General features: G+C 35.7%; 1 pseudogene; it reads right to left on the bottom strand.

Moving 5' to 3' along the window:
- LOC116279509 (kinesin-like protein KIF21A) overlaps window positions 1-24,430 on the bottom strand; it is a 32,902-nt pseudogene extending 8,472 nt beyond the window's left edge.
- Window positions 24,431-25,248: the final 818 nt, after the last annotated feature.

The following is a 25,248-nucleotide window of genomic DNA, read 5'->3' as shown; positions in this document are numbered from 1 at the left end:
TTGAAAATAGTAAGGGGCTATGCTCATTCATTTATTCATTTATCCATTTCATTTATCCCATTCAACCATCCACTCAACATATTTTCATTAAGAACTTGCTGTGCTCTAGGCACTATTTTAGGTGACTGGGATAAACAAATAAATAAAAAATAGAAGTTTCTGTCTTTATAGATCATACATTCTAGCAAAAGGAGACAGACAATAAACCACAATAAATAATTAGATTGTTAAGTTTATTAGAAAGTATTAAATGTTATAGTAAAATAAAAGAGCACAGCAAAGGGGAGCAGGGGGAGCAGGTCAGAGGAGAGATCACAATTTTAAATAAGATGGCAAGGTGATTCTTCTTGAGGAAGAAAGAACTTAGAAGAAGGTCTGAAGGCAAAGAGATCAGCCAGAGCAAATGCTCTAAGGCTTGAGTGAGCCTGCTGTGTTCAAAGACCAGCAGAGAGGTGATGGGTGTTGTCAGAGAAGGAGCCTGGCAAAGGGCACTGGAAGGTGACATGAGAGAGAACAGATGCTCAGGGGGCCAGGCCCAGTATGGGCTCGTCTCTACGTGAAATGGATGACCACAAGCTTTTCAGCCAAGCAGAAACATGATTTGACTTGTGTTTTTAAAAAATTACTCTGGCTTCTGTGCTGAGAATAGACCACACATGGGCAAGGGACCGTGTTTAGGAGGCCCCTGTAGTCTTTCAGGAACTGATGGTGACTAGGGTTGGTGAGGCAGCAAAAGACATGGTGAGAAGTGGTCAGATTCTAGATGTAATTTAAAGGGACAACACCAACAGAATTTGCTGATGGTTTGGATATGAAGTGTGAAAGAAAGGGAGGAATGAAAGCTTCTGGTCTGAACAACAGAGAAGACAGAGAAGCCATTGACTGAGATAGAGAAGCCTACAGAGTGAGCCTCAGGAAGGTTGGGAGTTCAATTTTTGGTGTATGAAATGTAAGATGATCACCACTACTCGTCATGAGAGAAAAACTTGTGCCAGTTTCTGTCTCCTGTTGTAAACAAGGTGAAAACTTGACAAAATCTATGAAACAACTATTTTCAGACACTGGGCAATGTGATGCCTGAGAAAAGGGAAACAGAGAAGGTAAGCTCTGTGATGGACTTAGTTCTGGTTCTGGAAGCACTTTCCAGACTACAGCAGGGGGGTGGGGGAGCTGAACAGAAAAATCACAGAATGGGAGGTAAGAGATAGGAAGAAACATCTGGGAAGTATGAAGTCATTGGAATTTGTAAGACCAAGTAGAGAAAAAGAGAGAGCATGCAAAAGCAACTATGGAGCTACAGGAAAAATATTCCGTAAATGTACATAGAGGACCTCTATGGCGAAGCTGCACATGAGTAAAGACTATAAGGCCAGACCAAAAGCCAATTACTGGTACATATAAGTTAAACGACTCCCAGGGCAACTGAGGGCTGTGAGATGCTTTGGTTCTGACCAGTAAAGCCGAGAGTAGCATCAAGCATTCAAGGCAGTCAGTAGGCATCCAAGAAGAGTTCAAAACAAGTCTCAGAAAGATGAAGCTGAGCCACAAGCAACTTAAGTGCCTGACAGACAAAGCCCAACACTCTTTAAAGGAATATAATACAGTCCTGATGCTCAAACACAACAGTGTCATGTTCAACAGTCAATAAAATTTTACTTGCCATTGAAAAGGAAGAAAAATGAGACCCATAATCATAAGAAAAATCAATGACAACAGATCCAGAAATCAGATATGATGAAATTACTACTACAAGGACTGTGAAATACACAGTGCCTCCGTTTTCCCTCCTGTAAGACAGGGATGATGATAATGCTCCCCCCCTAGGGTTCTCATGAAGACAAAATGAGTCAGTGCCTGAAAGCACTTACAACAACACCTGGCAGATACTAAGCCCTGTACACATGTTTGTTAAATAACAAATACATAGAACTAATTTGAAAATAGCCCTTCTGATTTTATTGTCTATTTTCCTGATTTGAAGTTATGTGGTAAATGCATCTGCATCTGATGCACCAGGAGTAAACTGAGGGAAATGTCAGTTCTTCAAAAATAACACTGGATCATGGAGGAGAGGAACTACAGCACCCTCACACCTCGCTGGACTCAGGGATGCACAATTCTTTTATAATCTTATCTGAGTGTCCTATGACTTTGAGGGATACTAAGTTATTTCCAGTAAACTGTCAAGGACACAACAAGTTTCCAAGGGGATAAACAAAAGTGGTGACTCTTAAGAAAGTCATGCATCTTGGAAATTGCATCAATGAAGCACCAAAAGTAAGCACTTTAGAAAAACACAAAATAAATTGTCTTTGATGTTCTTTAAAGATGAGAGAGAGGAAGAAAATTTCAATGAAAAGAGGGCTTTGATGAGAACATCACAAATAATAAGAGACACCACAGAAATAGGGCAGAGGCTTCAAAATATAATCAGGGTTATCATGCACTTAAGATAAAAGAATCAAGAAGGTGCTCAAGTTAAATTAAGTAACATAATTGGTGCATGAGTGACATAGGGAGATTTTCAAGATAGATATTCAGGAGAAATCACATTTTATTTGAAGGAGACAAACACCTCACATTATAGTACATATTCTTTCCTTCCCAAAGTGCTTATATACATATGATGTCATTTTTATGTTCACATGTCATCACCTCCTTCAAGCACCTTCTTAAGTGTCACATTCTCAGGGAGGTCCTCACTGACCACTCTTACTGTGCAATTCCCCCGCCCCCCAATACTCTCTCCCTTGCTTTATTTTTCTCCATAGTGCTCATCACCATCTGACATATTTTACTTATTTATTTTCTTTTCATCTCCTTAGAATAAAACTGGGGTTTGTTTATGTTTTGTTCACTTCGTTATTCCCAAGAGTTTAGGACAGTGCCTGGCACACAGGAGATTCATCATGAATGAGCAAATAAATTAATCAATCCAGTCATCTGAAGAGGGAGGAAGCAAATATTTATACCATGTATTTTAAAAGAGGTGGGAGAGGTAAAAAGAGGGTTTTTTTTTAATAATTTGTTCTAAATATGAAGAATGGCAAGTTTGTTGCCTTTCTGGGAAAAGAAAATCTTTAGAAATTAGTCACCTATGAATGAGTAAAAAAAATTAAAATCACCAGGGGAAGATCAGGCAGGAGACTTCCCAGTATAGGCAGAGAGCTGATACAGGAGTAACACTATTATCATGTAACCTGGGGAGCCTGAACTCAGTGCCCACAGTGAACCTCAGAAAATAGAAGTAAGACAGCATGAACAGCCATTAGAGTGACTGTAATAAAAGAAGGATTTCACATGTTCTACATTCCCAGATGCTGACAACAGAGCATTTATTAAATCTGAATACAAGCAACCAGTGTAGAGAAAGATCACACGGGAAAACTGACTCAGCTGCAGCAAAAACGTGGGTGGGATTACCACCTGTGGCTTTGCTGGGGCCATCATGACCTTCCATCTCTCTGACGGGCACAAGGTTATCCACGTTCCAGAGTTTCAAAATGCCCGCTCCACAGCCACTGAGCAAAACTGGTGGCCTGGCACCACTCCCAGGGCACAGACCCAATCCTTGTGTGCATTTTTTACTTGCTGGGAGAAAAAAGAAAAATTATCCGCATAAGAGGAGCCTTCCAAACAAAATTTTCATATGAAAACAAGTTACAAAAGTTTTTACTGACAAGATTCGATATTTGGAACCCTGAATTGGCCTGGAAACTATAAAAATCATTTGGTATGCAATCACTCTTAGTGATTTAAAGAAATAAATCTATAATTTGCTCTGCATTTGCCTCACTATTTATCATCAGTGTTATCAGCATTAAAGGGCTAGAATGTTAAAAATCTATAGAATCTAAAAACCTGGAAAGTATACAGAATTTTTCAAATGTCAATTCCTCTTCAAAGGAGTAAGTATCTCACCTTTCTCTAAGATGTATTTCATGCAAGTTTGGAAACTTTAACCTGCTATGTAGTCTCTAAGGATTATCTCATAAAATCACTGCCTTAAATTTTGAACAAGAACATAGAGGCCTAAAGCTTTCTGTTGAAGGCTGGAGCTAAACTATACATTTCAAAATGAGTAGACAATAATTATAAGCTCAGACATTATAAACATAGTTTATGGATAAATATATTTCTATGCATAATATAGAAGTTACATCCAAGAATGTATATCTTTAAAAGAAAAACAATTGAATTTAATGTCCGCATCTGTTGCCACATTTTGTCTATCAACATTCATGCTTCTTGTTTATTTGCTTTTCATCTGGTTGTCAGCAGGAAAGTGACAGCAACAGCAGCACAAACGCACCCACATGGATAGAAGGGAACGCTGGAACCTGAGAACAAGTTCATCTGTAAATTAATTTCTTCCTCTGGGAATTAGGGAAAGCCACCAGTATTTGTACTGACAAAACACTTCAACCCAATCATCATTCTACAGGAAGTGAGAGATCCAGCACTCATGGAGGTATGAACATGCTCTGCAGAGGAGGCACCATTTACACTGCTATGACTTCAGCTACACTTATAATTCTTTGGAATGTGCATACCTAAAGCAAAAACAGAACAAAATGAGAAACTGTAACTGCTTTACTCTGAGACTGATTTTATTTAAATGATAAAATTCTACTTAGAGGCTCTTCAAGTTCCTATAGAGAGTACTGGTGACTTTGAAGCAACCAATCTATCCCATGCATTAGAAGGTCTTTTTGAGCCAGATCCCATTTCTTGATTCCATTGTCTCTGGACCCACTTACTGGGTTATGCCCTTGTATGGTTAGCATTTCAGTGCCATCATAATGAGGGGGCTCGAAACTGTGGATGGGACTCACAGTTCCAAGAGCACCTTCAGTTACACCAAACATCCAAATAAAAGCAGTCACCTTATTTAACTTACAAATAAGTACCTGTATGTGTTCATTCATAGAAATACATGAGATGTATATTAACCAGACATGACTTGTTTTGTTGTGATATTTTACTAAGGCAACTAAAAAACCTGCCATGAATTACTCAGAATAAACCTGAGCTCTATTTTCAGATTACTTTGTCTTACATATTAGGCTTTTAAAGGCAACAATGTTTTTCACATATGAGTGCACAAATGGTATGTTCAATGATAAAAATACTGTTTATCAATCCAGTTGCAATTTAAATAAGTGATATGATGGTTAATTCAACACTGCTAGGTGGCTCTGCAGTCCTGCTGGTCATTGCAAATACCCCAGAGCTGCTATTCAGAACTTTTCCCTCCCTTCAGTTGCCCTCATCTCTCTCAGCTGTTGACCTTGTGATGTCCTGCAAAGGCTAATGTGATCAAAAATAAACTTTCTGGACCCTCCTTCCAGTTACAAAAGTTTGCTTTTATCCTCAGACATTCTCTTATCCATCATTTCTTTTCAGCTGCTTCTTTCCAAGGTTCACATCTTTGATCTGCCTCTTTTTTGGTCTGATTCATCAATTGCCACCCCTTCTCTGTTCACAACTACCCTCTTTAAATGATTAGGGCATCTCCTAAGCATTTAAACACACTCAAGTCTATAGAATACAAAATCCTCTCCCCTTAACCACTCTCTTTTCAAGTCACTAACACATTTCTCATCTCTTAATCAAAGGTCCTTAAAAAGGGGCACTTATATGCTTCCTAGCTCTCTTTATCACTGTATCCTCTTTTATTCCTGTTGATTCTTGTAGGATTCCCCAAGGCTGAGTCATGTCAACTTCTTGCTCCTTTGGCCATGTAAACTACTCTAAGTCCTTGAAGAATGGCTTCTATTTGGCTCTGAAACACACATGTCTAGTTATAACTTATCTTGAGCCCTGGACTTTCCTTTCAAATGGCCTACTGGGCTTCACAAGGAAATCCTCAAACTTAACATCTCCAAAATCAAACTATGCATCTCTCCTCATCTTATCTGCTACTTGCATAAAACCTAAAGACAATAATATGTTCACTATAGATGATGGTGATGATGGGACTCAAGCAGCAGTTGGATGATTGAGCCAAGAAATCTTTAAAATCCCACACAACCTATCTTCTATGACAAGTGATCATATATATATAAATAATAAGACAACATCAGGAACTATGAGTGAGGAAGATCAGGAAGAAAAATAAAGGCTAGAAATGAGAAAAAAAGAAATCTGATAAAGAGAAAATGGTCCTAGGTGTATGCAAATACTTTAAATCTATCATCTAATAGGAAAATATAATTCAGCAAATCTATAATACACACCTTGACATAATTATCCTTGGAGCTGGTGATGATTAGATCTTGTTCATTGGAAATCTGATCTACAGTAAGACACATAACAGGGCCTAGGTGTCCTGTTAACTTTCCTGTGGACTGAGACCTTAAAAAAAAAAAAAAGGGAAGGAGGAAAAGTAGAGAAACTAACTTGAGAGAAACTATGAATTTTTAATTTCTGTGAACAACATAATTTGCATGGATTCTATATTTTTAAAATTTCTTAGCACTCCATGAAAAATATGGAATGTCTCTGAAATTCTTTCTTCGCATATATGGCTTAGAAATATGGAAATAAGTGATTCATTCTTGTTCTAGAATTTGAATGGGATGAAGCATTTCATCTCTTTTATGTGTCAAAGTAATAAACTTTTGTCAGAAAAAAAAAAGAAAGTAAAAGTAAGTCCAACAGCAAATATCAGAATAAAGTTTTATTTCTAATGTAAATGGTATCTTTTGTTACATAAAAAATTTAATTGGTTAAAGAAAAAGAAAAATAATTTTGTTTGGTTTCTTAGCATGCTAAGGCTAAGTCTCAATAAAAACAATCTATATTCTTTGATAAAACTGCTCATTCATTTTCTTCTGATTTAACTCCACCTCTATACAACTCTGTTCAAATTAACAGTCAAAAAAATGGCCAAACTATGATGGAAGTGTCAGAAGTCCTAAACAAGTTATTCCAAAGTGACTAATGTCATTCAAGTAGTAAACAAAAAGGCATCAAAAATCCAAAAACTTGCTACATGTTAATTTTAACTCCAACCTAAATCCAGGTAAACTTTAACCTGTTAAATGTCTGTACGTGTTATAGACATATGACTGATGTTATGAGGCCCAATGTGAAATTGGATTAAAACAACTATGTCACTGATATAACTAGAAAATAACAATATGGAGAAAGTAATATTACTTTTTACACACATATATTTTCACACATACATATACATGTATATGTACACCCATCTTATATACACATGTATACACATATACACATACATGTATGGGCACTATGTGTGCACACATGTGCACCAGGAAGTAGGTAGTCCATTTCCTCAGTTATTTTAAAGATATGAAAATGACCAGCAATATATCTGACTGGTAGAAAAACATGATGTCAATTATCAGGGGGTGAAAGTGAACCTTTGTTTCATAGTCCTGCCTCAAGTCAAGCTGCTGGGATGCAGAGATATATTTGGCTTCCAGAATATTACCATTTCTTGAACACTCTTTTCTTACTTTGTTAAGATGAATCTGTATTTAATCATGTTGCTGAAATCAGGCAGGTTTCAAAGGTTCTAACTTTTCAGCATAAAAGAAAATGTAAATATTTTCAAAAGCTGATCTTTTCTGCCTTATGTTATGGCTAAGTATCTTCCTCCATGGTGCTCTGACTACAAGTTTAATATAATCAAGAATTGACCAAGTCTTCCTCTCTTTCCTAATTTTCTTAAACAAGTATTCCTTTTATTTTTCTACCTCTTATTTTTAAAACAGTACTCAGGGCTGTGTTTTTTTCTTTCTCTTTCTTTCTCATATATTTATATATAAATTAGATTTATTAAACTTTTTCAGACATGCATTAAAATATTACAAGTTATAACTGGTTATTCCTCAAAATTTCTAAAATAATTTTCCCCTTATTTACCAGTAACAAATTCCTTCTATATTGGATTATTACCTGAATTTTCTGAATTGCAGACTTAACTCAGTATCCTGTAATTGCTTATTCAATGGCCTTTATCCTCCTTTATGCAATGAGTTCTAAGAAGGTGGACCCCACGTTTGTCTGGCTTAGACTTTAGCCCCAGTACCTACCGCAGTGTTGGTACAGTGCCTGCCGTAATTGATCTTGAATTAATATTTGTTAACTAATAAATAAATATTCTCTTGCTGCCAAAATGGAAAGAACTAAAACACGCAAATAAAGGATAAAAGCTCATACTTCAATTTATCATTTTTCTTTTCCTACTCACTTCATCTTCTTACTACTTCATCTTTTATATATATTATTTCATATTCACCAAAATCCTGTGAGGATTTATGTGCAAAGTTGTAAAGCTTATAAACTGAAAACTTTTGAGATGTAAGATGCATGACTGATGTTACAAAAAACAATCATTTCACAGGTGCTGATGCGGTTAGGGTGAGAGTCATGATCTCTTCTTAGTAAACAGTACTACTGGGAGACATATATTAAGGAAGGCTATTTTCCTTCGTATACATTTTCCCCAGCAATGGAGATTAAAGAAGGAGAATTGTGAGTTTGCTAATGAGGACAGAAGAGACATTTAGGAGTGTTGTATTCAGCAGAAAAGTCTAAGATTTTATATTAACTTCTATGGTTATAAAAATTAGATTTCACATGCATTAATGAGTGAAAAAATACATTTGCCATATACAAGAAATACATTTTCCTTTAAAATTCTGCCTTTTAAAATCCCACATTCTGACCGCATTTCCAGAAGCTGCATAGAGGAAGGTGCCAGTTGGACTTAGGGCAATTTGACTGGTCTGGTTTTCCCCAGAAGGAATAGCAACTGTCCAGCTGGTACGTGCAGAACAGGCCTCTCCAAGAGGAATTTGAACTGAAGACCTTAACAGAGGTGAAACAGCAAGTTAAGTCACATTTCTGGAAAACAGTTAGGCTTAGAAATCCTTAAATTCCTAGGAAATTGGCTGCAGGCAACCAGATCTGCCTACTGTAAGCACCTTACCTAGCACAGCACTTCTCACACACGTGACTGGCACTTATAAATGAACATTTTGACAGATAAATAAATGAATGAATGACGAAAACAAGATGACATGGTTTTAAACTCTTAATTTGCAAGTCTCTTAAACACTAGGAATTCTGGGTCCTGAGTTAAAAATGACCTCAATATGATTCAGAAAAGATTAGATGACAATGATTTAAAAACTCAACAAGTGCAAATATGAAAATAAAATAAAATAAAATAAAATAAAATAAAATGTATGAGAAAAAAAAAACTCAACAAGTGATGCAGTGTCACAAAGGTAATTCATCTTCCTGAAGATTCCAGAAGTCCCCTGAGGGGCAAGCCTACCGATATTCCTTTCATATGTAAGATTTGCCCTTTTCAGTTAAAGACACTGAGGACTTCTAAAATTATTTTTAGTTTTTTTTACTTTAACCCAATCATATATGGATTAGTTACTATTGCTTAACCATAACTTACTTCTATTTCCTCTGCTAAATTCTAAATGGCAGATGTATTTTTAAATTTGGGAACATTTTCTCAGTTAACTTCTAAAATATCAAGTTATAATCAATCTTTTCAAATTAGATTTTAGTGAGTCAACTGGATGGGTAAATTTCTAACATAAGATAACAGTGTTCTTTTTCTACAAAATTTCCCTCAAGAGACTTGTATTCAATACAGTAAATAATTAGTAGTTGTCAAAATGCAAAACAGAATTTAATGTTAGTAAACCCCACTCTACAAATTAGTAAAAATTAACCACTCCTATGATTTCTAATCTTATTTAAACCAACAGAATTCACCTTAGTTTTAATTATGTACAACAGTTCATCAACCTTATGGCAAAAAGAATCATCTGCTGTGCATTTTAAAGACATACATGATAAGAAACACAGAAAACAAACTCATCCTCCAATTACCCAACACAACCTAAAGTTATAAAATATGGGCAAACCTCAAGGCAGTGTTAAGTCCTAAAAAAAAAAAACTCTCAGTTTTTCGATACATGCTAATTAAATGTTGCAAGTACTTCTTCACCATCTACAATGGTGACTTCAGCCATTTGCCAAGGAGTGGTAGTCATTTAGAAGCATGTAAATCATTTAACTATATAAGTAATAAATACTATGAAATTTTAATTTCTTAGTTATTTGGTTAGTGAGGAAATATGAAATGTGTACTTAGTTACAGATCAAATATGACTTCTCCCTTCCTGTTTAATATTGGGCTCTTATATATTATTTTCTCAATAATTTTTTTCACCTTACTTTATCGGCATTCTTACTGTAAACACGTTAATGTTCCTTGCAAGTAGACAGGTATAAATAAACAAAAATTCATTCACAGACCTATTTTTTCTCATATTTATAAACAAGGACTATTTGCCCCTTATACTATTTGTCTTTAAGTTACTTACATTAGCATTTGAATGCACTTTGCTGAGTCTCTGATATCCCACACCTTAATATAAGATGTTGACACTGTGAAGACCAAACTTGTACAATTACAGTATTTTACTGATATGACATTGTTGGGATGATCCCTCAGTGACATTGTTTCCTGCCCAGTCACCAGATTCCATACTTTAAAAGTACAATCTAAAACAAAAATAAAAGAGGAAATACTGTCAATATGAATTAAATTTGACTTCTATGAGAAAAAAAATTAGGCAAGGAAACAGTAATTATTCCATTAACCTGAAACGGGCATCCTAACTCCACTCTTGATGCTTTGCAGCAGGTTCAAGGGCAAAGTAGGTATAAAGGATTGGATGAAAGCTAGGGATGCATCACACAGTATTAAAAAGAAATTACACAAAATTTTAAAATAGATATATGAAAAGAGTCTTGCTCCAAATTGCCCCTGAATTTTAAACAGCCATCCTAATTCAGCCATTTCAAAATCTGCTCTTAGCTCGTGAACACTCCATACTCATAAATACAAATAAGTTTCTTTCCAGGAGTCACTGATGGATGGATTTTATCTTTGACTCAAAAAACATAATCATAAAACTATTCTATTTTGTTTTTCTGACATGCTGAATGTGTAATTTTACTGGAGAAATCAATTTAACTTGAATCATTAGAAAATTATGTTTTTGCAGAGTCAATATTTTTTAATGGGGGAATTGCTTGCAATTATTCACAACACGTATTTAGACTCTTATATTTCCCACATAGACAATGAGCAAAAATCTTTGCTGATTAAACTGAGTCTTGTTACATCCATAAATGCTAAAAAACTTTAACTAGCTCCCCAAATTCCTATACATGCTTCCTTCTCACCTTCCTTGTCTCATTGCCCATTGTCATGTATATTCTACATTTCAACTCAATTGGATTTAGTTTCCAGATTCCTTTTTTTTTTTTAAGGATTAGATTTATTCATTTATTTCTGCTTGGAAGAGGTACTGGGGATTGAACCCAGGACCTCATGTACGTTGAGCATGCGCTCTACCACTTGAGCTATACAGCCCCCCTCCCCCCAAATCCACTTCTACCTCCACGTCTCTGCTTCTGCTCTTCTCTGATCTTGGTTGCCCATCCTTACCTGTCAGTAGCAACAATCCTATAAGGTTCATCCTAAATACCAACTTATCAAAGCTTCCCTTATTTTTTACAGCTTGGTATAATCTCTCTCTTTTCTGAAACCCCAAAACTTAGTCTATAACTTTTCAAATCATTTATAGTTGATTTTTTTAAGCTGCCTGCCATTTTACCAAAGGGGTTAAGAACACAGGCTTGGAGATGAGTAGACCTAGGTTTCTAATCCTGGCTCTTCCACTTTCTAAGTGTATCTGGGGAAATTATTTAACTTCTTGAATCTTCAGGTTTTTCATCTGTAAAATGCAGATGCAATATGTATGTCATTGGTGTTGTTGAGAGAATTAAGTGAGATGTAATTTTCATACTGTCCAGTACAGCCTCTGACATACAGGAACTGCTCAAGAAATGGTGGCTGCTACCCACCTTACTCTCCCTATCACACTGTATGTTGCAATGGCCTTTCATAGATTTTTGTGCAGCCTGCATTACTAAGCTCAGGCCTTTGCATACATTAGATGCTCAATTACCAAAGAGGGATGTATCCCTCGCCGTTCTACTCACATCACATCAACAGAGGTTTTACTTTCTTACCAACCATGCAGTGATTTTATATTTTATATAATTCAGGGGTTGAACCAGATTATCTCTCAGATTCTTGTGAGTCTTAAATGGTTTGATATTTTTTTCAAAACCTGCTCAACATAATCATTTTTTAAAAGACCTGTTACGTATCCACATGACACAACGACCAGCACCTTTTCATCCAGCGAAGAGAAGAGCATCATAGCCCCCACACAGAGCACAGCTGTTGTTGCCCTTCAGCTACATGCACACACTGAAGTGGGGTGTTCCGATTCCTTTTAAAGCTGGAAGTGGTTTGATTATGCCTCTGAGCTGGGGGGGGAGCTTTATTTCAGTAGCTATATCATGAAACTAGTTTTTAATTTTTCTCTGACTTTATGAAGTCTTTCCAAGTAATACTAATAAAATCCATACTGCTCCCTTGTCTTGATTTTTTAAGCAAAGGGACACAGCGTGAGATAGTAAAAGCAGTGATGGCATGCACTGACTAATCTGGTGTCAGCTAGCAAGTGCATTCTGCAAACAGCAAAGCCAATGCTGCATCTGGATTTTCTTATTAGTAATTTCATCTCTTTCAAATTTAATGAAGTAATATTGGGAGCTGTTCAGGTATAGTGAATTCTGACAGGTATGAAAGTATAAGTGATGGTTAACTGGAAGATGTCTCTCTGTCAGGCTGGAATATAATTCTATGTCAAGAAAGACATTCTGGAGAAAGTATAACACATACCACTGAAAATAATAAGAACGTAAATTTCAAACCAATTTGAAGAAATATAAGAATATTTACATAGACAGGAATTCTAAAGGGAGAATGGCTCAAAAATAGCAAAAACTTTACAAACTCTTAACAGTGTTAAAGAAAAAAATTTTAAATTAAAATTTTAAGAGAACAATGAGGCTCTTTAGGGAGCTTTCTAATAAATTTAATATTTCTGAAGTTTCTGCTTTATGCCATTGGACTGTGAACTATGGAAATAGAAAGTTTATCAAAACACTGTCTCTATCCTAAAGGAATTTAAGACAGGATCTGAATTGAAATAAATGTAAGAGGAAGACTAAAGATGAGTGTGAATTAAGACATGATAAATATGTAAGTTGAATGTAACTGCTTCAGAGCAGGAAGAAAATTTATGCTGAGGGCGGATGCAGCAGGCATGAAACAAAGCTGGCTGTTTCCATCTTCTTGATGAATGAGAACAACCTTCATGATGCAAGGGGCACTAATAATTAAGAAGAAATGTAAGCCCAAGATAAGTTAGAACTGATAATGCAGACTTATTCAATGAGTTCAAGTGCTTCTGTTTCTGAATCATTATGTCACAGGGTTTTGAAAGTATATACCATTGTGGAGGCAAAATCATTGTTGGTGCACTGGATCAATGAAGGGGATAAAACACATAGACCCAATTTTCTAGAAAGGAGAAAAATAGTGGATTTCAGAGATTACAGATGGGTAACTCTTGTTGAGTCTCACAGAGGAAAACATTAAATAATTATAAACAGTTAAATGTTCATATAAATGCTCATATATAAGCAATAACATGGGAAAGTTCACTAATCTCACGGGGAAGTTCTTTGTAGAATTAATAGGCAGCATATTATGAGAATGTCATATTCACAACATATGTTGACTCCAGAAAGGTCTATACAAAAAGCTTTTAAAATGACATCCTTGTAGACGTGGTGAGTAAGTAAAACACTATTGTAGTAAGGTAGTTCCATCAGTGGCTGAAGAATCACACCCAAAGAGTCCATGTTCCTGTCAGTCTGGAAAAAGGTCTTCAATATCTAAGTCAATCTTTCCTCAGAAACAAAGACAGACATGGCATGTTTATTAAATTGATATATTAAAGAGATGCACTGCCTAGAAAAAATTACGAACAAAATTCATTTAAGTACATATCCACCACTAAAATATTCAATGGAAAAAAGTTAAGCATAAAACTTAAGTTGAAGTTAGAAGAGAATGCTCCAAGTAGGAAAGGGGCTTAACTCAATTTTACAAGCTAAATAAATTTGTTTATTGATATGAGATCAATGGCTTAACAATTTTTGATTCTTTTATCAACATTTTCAATGACTTGTGCAATAGAAGCAAATGTTTCAGAAGAAAGCAAGAGAGTTACTATATTCTGCTGAGGCCACATCTGGAATCAGGTTGAGCTCTGGATGCCACATTCCAAGAAGAACTCTGAAAAATGGGAGATTTTCCAAAACTGTGGAAGCAGAAGGAAGGATCCTAGACTGTATAATATTAGGAACAGATGAATCTAAAGCTATTGAGAAGATAAGAGAACTTCCATTAGAGAGAGCATACAAAAGCACAGTTAAATGGCTGAATATTTAAAAGCTCTGTCAGATACCCACAAAAAGATATACTGGGTAAATTCTGCTATAGCTCAAGAGGGCTGATGAAAGGCCAATGGATAGGAATTTAAAGGAGGTAAGTTTAGGCTCAGGATTTTAAAAAATTATTTATTTTTAGAGTTTAGTTACAATGATTTCAAAAAATGAAGGGAGTGGAAAACAGTGTGGAGACTCCTCAAAAGACTAGGAATAGACTTGCCATATGACCCAGGAATCCCACTCCTGGGCTTGTATCCAGAAGGAAATCTACTTCAGGATGACACCTGCACTCCAATGTTCATAGCAGCACTATTTACAATAGCCAAAACATGGAAACAGCCTAAATGTCCATCAATAGGTGACTGGATAAAGAAGATGTGGTATATTTATACAATGGAATACTACTCAGCCATAAAAACCGACAACATAACGCCATTTGCAGCAACATGGATGCTCCTAGAGAATGTCATTCTAAGTGAAGTAAGCCAGAAAGAGAAAGAAAAATACCATATGAGATCGCTCATATGTGGAATCTAAAAAACAAAAACAAACAAACAAACAAACAAACAAAAACAAAGCGTAAATACAGGACAGAAATAGACTCATAGCGAATACAGACTTGTGGTTGCCAGGGGGGTAGAGGTTGGGAAGGGATAGACTGGGATTTCAAAATTGTAGAATAGATAAACAAGATTACACTGTATAGCACAGGGAAATATACACAAAATGTTATGATAAATCACAGAGAAAAAAAGCGACAATGAGTGTGTATATGTCCATGAATGACTGAAAAATTGTGCTGAACACTGGAATTTTACAACATTGTAAAATGATTATAAATCAATAAAAAATATTTTAAAAAAATGAAGGGAGTTCCTCATTACTAGAAATAATACCAGGAACTGTTATCACATGGATGTGTAATGACAAAACCCAAAGTATTATTTGCATACGTGCATCAATTTGAGGTTTTTGAAACTAATGCTCAGTAACTTGTTGGTAATCTAAGAATTTAACCAGAACTGAAATGGGAGCAAAACCTCCTCAAAAGTCTGAATCTGCCATTTCAAAATCTTAACTGATGTGGGGTTTAAAAGCTATGAACTGAAGCTGTCAGATTATAACTATTGCTTCACATGTTGAAAAGCTATGATCTGACACACAGTCAACTGCTACTGTTACTTCAAAAACAGAATATGTTTGTATATATGTATGTATGTATATTCTGAGAAGCTGACTATAAAGAAAAAAAATCCATGTTAACAGCCTAAGAGTTGCATGATCTGCATTTAATGACACAAGTCATCCTAAGGGGGGGAAATAAAACTAAACAGTACCCTCAGTTATGTAATACTATGTCTCCAAAAAGTTTCCTTCATTCAGACCATTCTCTTTATCCTAAGAATCTATTAAATGTTCCTTTCATGACATAACATCCAACACAATTCTGTCATGTCAAAGGTTGCAATATTACAGAAGTAAATATTTGCCTCCAGTGACTTAATATATGGCCCAGCCTAGAGACCAGGATGTCTTTTTTTCATTCTTACTTTTTTTTTTATTTTTTCAGACCTTTGAAGAAAAAGAATTTCAACACTAAAAAAAGAATTTTATTCATTAGATACTGAAAAATACTCTCATATTCTCAGAATATTAGGGTTAATATTTTATAAAGATTACCTTATATCAAAGATAACAGAAAAAATACAGAAATTGGAAACATACATCCATGGTATTTCTTTTCTATTAAAATTAATCTATTCACATTCTGAAATATGTAAATCAACTTTAAAATTGTTTAAGTTAAGGTTAAACACTGCAAACTTACACAACATATCTGATCTGAAGGAAAAATAATGCTTACTTTTGTTCCATGCAAAACCAGTAAAGTCTTGCAATGCTGTGAATGAGATTAATTTCCTCTCCCTTCCCCCACCTGCCCTCTGGAGGATCTACTGATGATCAGGAAAATGGCCATAAGACATGAGGGGGAAGTGCAAAGGGAAAGGAGACAAAATGATTAGTGGAAACAGGAAATGATAGAAAGAAAAAGAAATTAAGAGTCCAAAAAAAATCTGTAACATGAAAAAATGCAATATTGTTATTTCTAAAATAGCATTTATTAGTTAAAAATATTTATTATTTTTTAAAAACTCTTTTTCTTTCTATTTCTTTCTATACTTTAGGTACCATAGTATTCATTTTCCCCTAGCATACCTCTTTTCATCACAAACCCTGCCATAAACTTCTTATTTAAAACCAATAAAGCAACATGAAAAACTACCTTATTCACCTCCCACAATTTGAGGGGGTAATATTCATTGACAAAATTAATTTTCATAGAACTAAATTTCTTTTAAAGAAAACTTTTAGATTATAGACAGAGAACAAATAGCACAATTTTTATGTAATTATACAAAAAATTCTGCCACTACTCTGAGAGTTATGATCACAAAAATATATTTTATATATATTAAAATTTATGGTTAAAATATTAGTATATTGACATTTATCAGTTATGAATGCTACAAAAATGAGACTTGCTTAAAGTTTCTAGGAAGGCATTTTAGAACATCGCTGAAAGGCCAGAAAGTAGGAAAGACAGAAAGTACCTGTGTACCTCTGACAGAGAAGAGTCACTCTCATCAGACCTACAGGGTAAGAGTCAGGATTATGAGGAGAGAGACTGCAGATGGTAACAGGCGGACACGAGGCTGAACTGATGCAATAGTATGAATAATAGAAACTTAGCAAACATTTTCTTTAATGGGCCCTGCTTCCTATTTGCCCTGGATATCAGCAATTCAATATACACCTAAGTTAGGTAAAATATTTTGTTCTTATGTTTTCTACCAAGATTTGGTGGGGGGATACTTTCTGTTACTGTTCCATGGAACCTATCTGTCCTCACTTTCTAAAATGTAGGCCCTGAAGAGGAACACCATCAGGTAAATGAAATCCTTCACTTCAAGGCACAATTTAATCTGACTGGTACTAGAAAACTTTTCCCATTTCAATAACCATTAATAAATTTCATTCCTCTTGATAATTACTTTAAAGTCTCATATGAAATTTATACAAATACATGTCTGCATGGGAAGTAAATCAGTCAAAATTGAATAATCTTTGATTTAACTCATCTCAAAAACATGGAGGCCTTCTGCCTAGTCAGTCCCTCAGTAACAGCAGGGAGGTTTTCGTAGGATTTTAAAAATAAGTGAGCCAGTCCTGTCAGCCTGACCCTGAATCCTCCAGGACTGACAGTAAGCCTGGTTATTAAGATACTAAATATTTAGCATGTAGTATTATACAATAGGCTTGGGAAGAATGAGGACAGAGTGAGTGCTGGCATGTCATGTCATCAGAAACAATGTGTGGGACCTAACTTCTAGCAGGTGAAATATGCTAGTCTTGAAAAGGGGCCCAAAGTAAGTGATTCAGAAGGTAGGTGAGGGTTTGGGGTAGTAAGTTATTCTAAGTTTTAATTTATAGAGATGGCAATGGAGTCAAATGATTGGTAGCTCATAAACTATTTCAGTTAAAAAAATGGAACTATGATTAGACTGTCAAGATTATCAAAAGACTGACAAAATTTTATGACTGTAAATACAAGGTGGACAAAATTTAGTAATTCTTCATATCACTAGTGAAAATGGACTTCCTAAAGACCTTCCTAATGTTCTACTCTTTTCTCAATTAAATGAGACATAATATTTAACAATGTTCAAGAGTCTCTTAATACTTGTTTTTAAGTTTTAAAAAATCGCCTGGCTAGATCACTTTAAAGGACATATCAACTACTGACTAAACTATATTAAAATCTAATCAAGCATTTTATCCATAAATTAAGTTGGTTAAAGTTTATTCCAAAATAATCATGTATCTTTCTAAGTCTACAGAGCCATTTAGCATGACTAAACATGCAAGACAGATCTTAAACAATATCCTGTAAATTTCAGAAATCATCAATATATATATAGGAAGATCATAGCATAGAAAACAAATTGGCATGGGAGGCTGGATAACAAGTACATACATCCACAATGTTATAATTCAAAATCAAAGCAGACAAGTCAGAGTTAATAAATACTTTATGGCAACACCACTAGTATGAAATTTTTACAAGAGAGATTCTGGCTCAATGTAAGAATTTTTTTCACTTCAACTTTGATGAGGATTACATTTCCCCTACCCCTCCAACTTTTCTTCTCCAACAGCCCACCCTGAGTTCTACCCCCTCCACCCATAAAGATACTCTTTTTTTTCAAGAACACAATGACTCAAAATTTGTGGTGAATTTGTGAAACAACCAAATGGTAACAATATGTTTCACATATGTGACATGTTATTTGTGAGCTGTCATACCCACCAAAGATAAAATAATTTGCCTCTTTTCAAGGCAGGCTATCCAGACTAGAGGATTTTATGGGCTCAAAGAAGATGAAGAATCCCAAGAAATTTCAACTTCAAGTGATCACAAATATACTTCAATTCTACTTGACTTGCAAAAGGAAACAGCAAGGCAAATGCTGAAGTGGAGCAATGCAAATCTACAGCAGGGAATAATGTTCGACAGGAAAATAAATTCATCTACTTTTGTGTACATAGTTCATTTCCCATTGGAAAAACATGTAAAATACAGCAAGAGTTCACAAGTCAGACTCCATCTCCCATAGACAGAGAGAGTTAAATATTCTCTCTGGATTGTATTGAAAGGCTCCAGAATATTATAATCCATAGTTGGGACTCTTTTACATAATAACTTACTTATCCTGCTGAACTGATGTGTTTCCCTGAGAAACAGTAAGATAATTAAAAACATTCAGTTCATTACAGGGCTGGCTTGGTGGGGAAGAAGGAGGTAAAAGACTAGTTTCTGAGGTTCCAGAATCTGAGCTACAAGGGAAAGAAAAAGTTAAATAGGTGGCGTTATTGGCTTTTATTTGTTAGAAATGTTATAAGAAACATGCTTTTAAAAAAAAAAGATTCTCAACAGAGAATTCCTTCCTTCCTTTCTTCCTGTCTTCCTATTTCATAAGATAAAATGCACTCTGAAAAATTTAATTTTTTTCCCCACTGGATTGTTTTACAATGGCCACAAGATGGCACTAAAGAAAAAGTTCTGTCGGCTAAAATCTAAACTCAGTATGAATAAATCAAGGCAAATTTAAAATTATACAATTTTACAGTTGAGATCAAGATGCTCACTTTATAGATGAGGAAACAGACCCTGAGAGATTAAGAAGGATTTGCTTATTCAACTGATTAATTCATTTATTTTTTAATTACTTATTTCTCCATCCCCTATCTTCTAATTATTCTTGAGATACTTGATTCAGTAGAAACAGGTAAATTGCATCTTTAAATATAGGAAGCAAAGATGATTAGAATAATTTCCATGACATTCAAGGCAGCTAAACCAGTGGTCAAAGTAGAGAGTCTGCATAATGGTACAGGGAAGGGGGATGGTATAAGACTGTTCACTTGGGGGTACAGAAAATGCCCAAAAACTTCCTTTTATATTTATTTTATGTTGAAGAAATTGACTTTGCCAATATTTGAATAGAGATTGTCATTGATGCTCTCACTTAAGACTATGTCAGAGATCCACCTGCCATATGCAGCCCATTAGGTGACCTGAGGGAAATGTGAGTGTGCCGCAGGGTAGAAAGATGCAGTGGCTCTAACCCATTTATAACTTTCTGCGTGTAATGGTGTTGCAATTTACAAATGCCCAGGTAAGTGAACCATTGGATTATATTATATACTGTTAGGCAGACTAACCCTCGCAAAACAAGCTAACCATCACAAAACACACACATAGCTTTTAAAGGATTTCAACAACTACAAGAAAAAAAATTAAGGATTTACCAATTTAAATATGAAAGAACAGCAAGAAAATAGCATAACTCTCAAATCTTTTAACACTAGATTTTTCAACTACTTTAAAGAGGTGAAATCAATGTCTGTTTTATCAGATAACAGTCAACATTAATTTCAAATTTTTCTAGAGGACTATTTGAATTACAGTTTTAATAAACCTCTCCTCAAAGATATATTAACTCCACAATGACATACACAAATAATTGAAAAATAAATCAGAGTACATGATCGATTTAATTTACAGGTATGTGTGTGACCAAGAAGATTAGAAGACCAAAAGCCAACAGCTGATTTGATTGTCTTAAGTCAAATCAGTCACAATCCCAGCCTGAATATGGACAATAATTCCACTGCTGTCCTTTAGTATCTCAGTGCAGCCGATATTTTATACCATCTATCAGATAAAAAAGGATTAGCAACTGACTGCTTTTGTTCCTTGGCCTTTGGGTTTTCTGCATTCTCACACACTCTTCTCCTTGCTATGGGGGAAGGCTCTGGTGGTTTTTCTGATAGAGATGACTGTCTGGAAAAAAGAGAGAAAAAGATTCTGTAATCATCTAGTTTTAAATATATACATGTAACTTTGGCAACTCAACCTAAGTTTTTAATAGATTACTAACTAGAACTTGAAAAAGGTTACTTGGGAATAAAAGATAGAACTAGGATAGGAAAATATTACACAAGTTATTTTTAATTAATGGGAGCTTGACAACTGCATATTTAATTTTTAAATTGGAAATCTTATCAAAAATATATAAGCGGATTATATTTGAACATAAACATCAATGCAATACTGCCAAATAGCTAACATGAATTTTTAAGTTTTAAATGTGTTTAAGTTTGATTAAAACTGCTTTAGTTGAAGAAAAATAGCCTTTACAATTTTGCAAGAACAAAAATATTAGAATAGCAGAATATGAGAAACAATGAAATTTAGTGAATTATTATTACAGAGTCACAAAAGAATACTACAGGTGACCACAAAAAAGTGTTTTACTTAACTAGTATTTAAGTATTAGTTAGCTATATAAATTTTGGTAATAAAGATATTCTTGTTTTATTATAAATTTTAAATGTTGAATAACGGCTATGTAACTAACAATTTAAGGCTGATTTTTGTGTATAGTGGTACTCAATTTTAATAGGAAAAAAATGAAATTCTCTATCCTTGGCTAGTTATACTAATAAGGAAAAGAACACCAAAGAATTAGAAAGCAGGATCCTCAGAATGAGCTTAGAGTGATTCCTGCTTGAAATTGAAAACTAAATGTAACTAAACTTCATGTGCCTGATTTTTCTAACCAGAGGAAATCATATTTTAGAAGTTCTGCATCATTTAAGTCATAGGCCTACTTAGGTGAATTATTTTATTTTATGCAATTGAAGTCATGAAGTAATGTGTTATAAGAGTTATCGTACCAGCACATGACCAGCTCTTAAATTTGTACAGAATTACACAAGCATCTTAATTGATGGAAACTTGAAAATAAATCATGTGAAGAGACAGTATCTAAAAGATATTTTCTACAACCTGTCATGAATTATAACATTTTTAAAAAGAAAGAGGCAAAAAGAAGATATTCTGGATTCCAGGTCATAGATTTAGCCTTGAATTTCCAAAAGTCTCTATACATCTGAAAGACTAAATGCTGAACACATGGGAGTTCCTAAAATTTGGTCTCAGTTCTGTATCACTACCTTCACCAAAAGCATTTCTTCTACTGTTATCTTATCAAAAAAGCAATGAAACCATAAGCCATCCTAGTTAGCAATCTTTATCAGCAAAATCAATCATTAATCACATAGGCCACCTCAAGCACAAGCAAGAAAGTTCTGCCATCTTTGAAATTAACTTTGGAACTAAAGGTAGCAGATGGGCGTACTGAAAGGAAGACAATGAAAATGACTTCATAAGATGAAGAAATTTATGAGAAACAGATATTCATGTTGGGGGCGGGGAGTTTGTTATATTTTATTATTTGCAGAGTCATCTGGTGTGTGTCACTTTTTTGGCACTATTTTTCAATGTGTTCATCCAGTAAATCATTTGCTAGGTCATATGTGAGGGTTAATTTGAAAAAAGTCATTAAAAATCTTTACCAGTGAATGATTGATGTAGTTGTAATACAACTAACAAAAAAACACACACACTGGCCTGTGTAGGAAAATCTTTCTTCTCAAGATAATTACGAACAATTTCTAAATAAAATCTGGTTTGAATAGAATGTTTCTTGTCAATATTATCATAGATGGGAAATGTTCCCTACTTCAACTCTTTAATAACACAGTAACAATTCTTTGTGTACACACTCTTCCCAGACAAGCAATGTCTTCAAGGCAAAGAATTAGGAAAGTTCAAAATGTATTAAGTTAGTAATTGATATCTGCACTTTTCTTCAAAAGTGTCAGCAAAATTCTACTCACCTGCCCAGGCTCTTAGAATGAGGATGTACCATGATTCAGAGCAAACTGGAGAGGCTTCAAGGTTCTGTTTGTTATAATGATTTTATAGGTGTCACTTTAACCTACATTTGTTTCTAAATAAATTTTGTCTGTAATTCACATCTCAGCCTTTATAAAAATGATAATCTTTAAGAAAGACCCTAAAACTTAGAAATAGGATAAAGCAATTTCAACAAAGAACATCTCATTTAAATTATTCTGAATATTCAAAAAAATTAGGGGACATTACACCTAGCAGAAATTACTTTGAAAACTAGAGATCTTATTTACATAACTAAAAAAATACAAAGAAGAAATTAGCAACATGTATCTATATAAAAAAGGAAAAGAAAAAGAAAATAAAAGTCAAAAGAATGGAAGTTAGTGTAGCTGGGCCAGACTTACATGCTGCCTCTCCTGGAAGTGAAGCCAGACGGAGGAGGGAGCTCTTTTTGCCTAGCAGAAGTACTGGTCTCAGTATTCATTCCAATCTGTTGCCCTTCTGCAACAGGTGTATGAGGGCCAGGCAAGAAGGCATCTCCTGCACTAGTGTCTGAAGGTAAAAATATTTAGCGTGTCTTTTCCTAGCAAATGTGTCAAACATAGCATGTAAGACAGTGACAAGCCAGAGCTACAGCCAGATGAGACTTTCAGGGGTCATAATCATAGCCAGCATTTGTATATGCTTGTTGGATGCCAGAAATTGTTCTAAACACTTTATTATATTAACATATTATATCATTATCCCAGTTCACAAATGAGAAAATGGAGGCACACCGAAGCTAAAAGTCCAAAGTCACAGTTAGTAAGTGGCAAAGCCAGTTTCAAAACCAGGAAATCCACCTCCAACATTACTGTGCTATCCTGACACTCGTGGCCCGCTCCCTCAATATCTCATTAAAAAAAAAGAAAAAAGGAAGAAATTAAACCAAAAGATAATTGCAGGGGATTTCAACTCAATTTTGATTTTTCCCATGCTTAGATGATTTATTTAATGTAAATTTTATTTTAATATCAATTTTTATATTTGTGTCTCCATTTTCATGACCCTGTCTCCTGATGTCTTAACTGGATGTTTAATCTGCCTGCTGGATATCCAACACTAGCCCATCCTAGCTTTTGGCAGCTTGGAGAGTCAGGTGAAGGTTAATTTTCCTTAGAATCTAAGTTCACCATAAGCAATCCTTTCCATACTCCTGGAAAACCAAGGGACTACCTTGTTGTTAATGCTTAGAGCTGGATGTTATCACTAACATATTAACAGATAATCAAGGTGTTTGCCACATTATAAATCTTTAGAGTGCAGACACCCTGTTTAATTCAACTTTACATCCCCTGCATTTAACATAGTGCTGGTACAGACCTATTTAAAATATATAGTCAACTTCGTTTATTCAACGAGTGAAAAATAAATGATTTGAGATCCTTTCAGGCATCTTTGCAGTTCAAAAGGAGTGGCAGAGAGCAAGAGAAAACTTTTGGAAAGAAAAAGCCCTGCAGACGCTCACCCACCCCCCAGACCCCCTGCAGCCGGCGCACCTCCACTCCCGGACTCCCGCCCTCCCTCGGCCTCCGCGGCTGCAGCGCCTCGCACTTCTGACTTGAGTCCCCGCCGCGCTCGTCTTCGCCGCCGGGATCGGCCGCTCCGCGCCATGGGGCCAGCCATGGGCAGCGAGCGCCGCATCCTCCCCGGTACCCGCGGTCCCGCCTCCACCAGGGGCCACGCACCCCTGACAGCCGTCCCCAGCCGGGCCGGCTGGGCTCCCCTGCGCGCGAGCCACACAACCCGAGCAGAAGCGGCAGCTGCTGATCAGCGAGGGCGGCCAGATCGGCGTCGGGCTGAAGGATCGAGGCTTACCAGAAAGCAGCACTCGACCAAGACCTCACAAAGCCCAAAACCACAGAAAGGCATTGTGGGTCTCCTGGTTCTCATTACTGTCACGCTGGTCCTGGCGGGGGCTGCCTTCAGTGCTTTTAGCTGAGCATCCTCAGAAGAAATGCTGCAGTCTTTTTTGTGTTTGGAGATGAGAGTGATGGATACACAGGATTGGGGGGCACCTCTCTTCTCAGAACTGGCAAGACTCACATTTTAAATAGTGTGTCCATTGCAAATAAAGACAATTGCCCTTCACTGCCAAGAAAAAAAAGAAGAAAGAAAGAAAAAAAGAAAAAGCCCTGCAGGCCAGCCTTTTATCCTGCCAATCCTCTCCGCTGCCAGTGGAATCATTTCCCGGGGCTTCATAACCACAGTGGTGTTTTCAGGAGCTGGCCTTAAGGCCACCCCTTCACGTCTCTCCCTGGCATCCTATAAGGGCATGAATAGCGAGGCCTTCACAGGGCCTGAGACACAAAGTTACCTTAAGAGATTCTTTCCCCAACTTAAGACTGGATCCAAACTACACTAGAATGTTTTCTTTGAGTCTGGGTACCTTCTGCTTAGTCACTTACAATAAGAAAATGCAAACCACATGT

This window comes from Vicugna pacos, chromosome 26, assembly GCF_048564905.1.
Source record: "Vicugna pacos chromosome 26, VicPac4, whole genome shotgun sequence".
In the NCBI taxonomy this organism is placed as follows: domain Eukaryota; kingdom Metazoa; phylum Chordata; class Mammalia; order Artiodactyla; family Camelidae; genus Vicugna; species Vicugna pacos.
The sequence above is the reverse complement of the archived record's forward strand: the minus strand, read 5'-3'. Positions and strand labels throughout refer to the sequence as shown.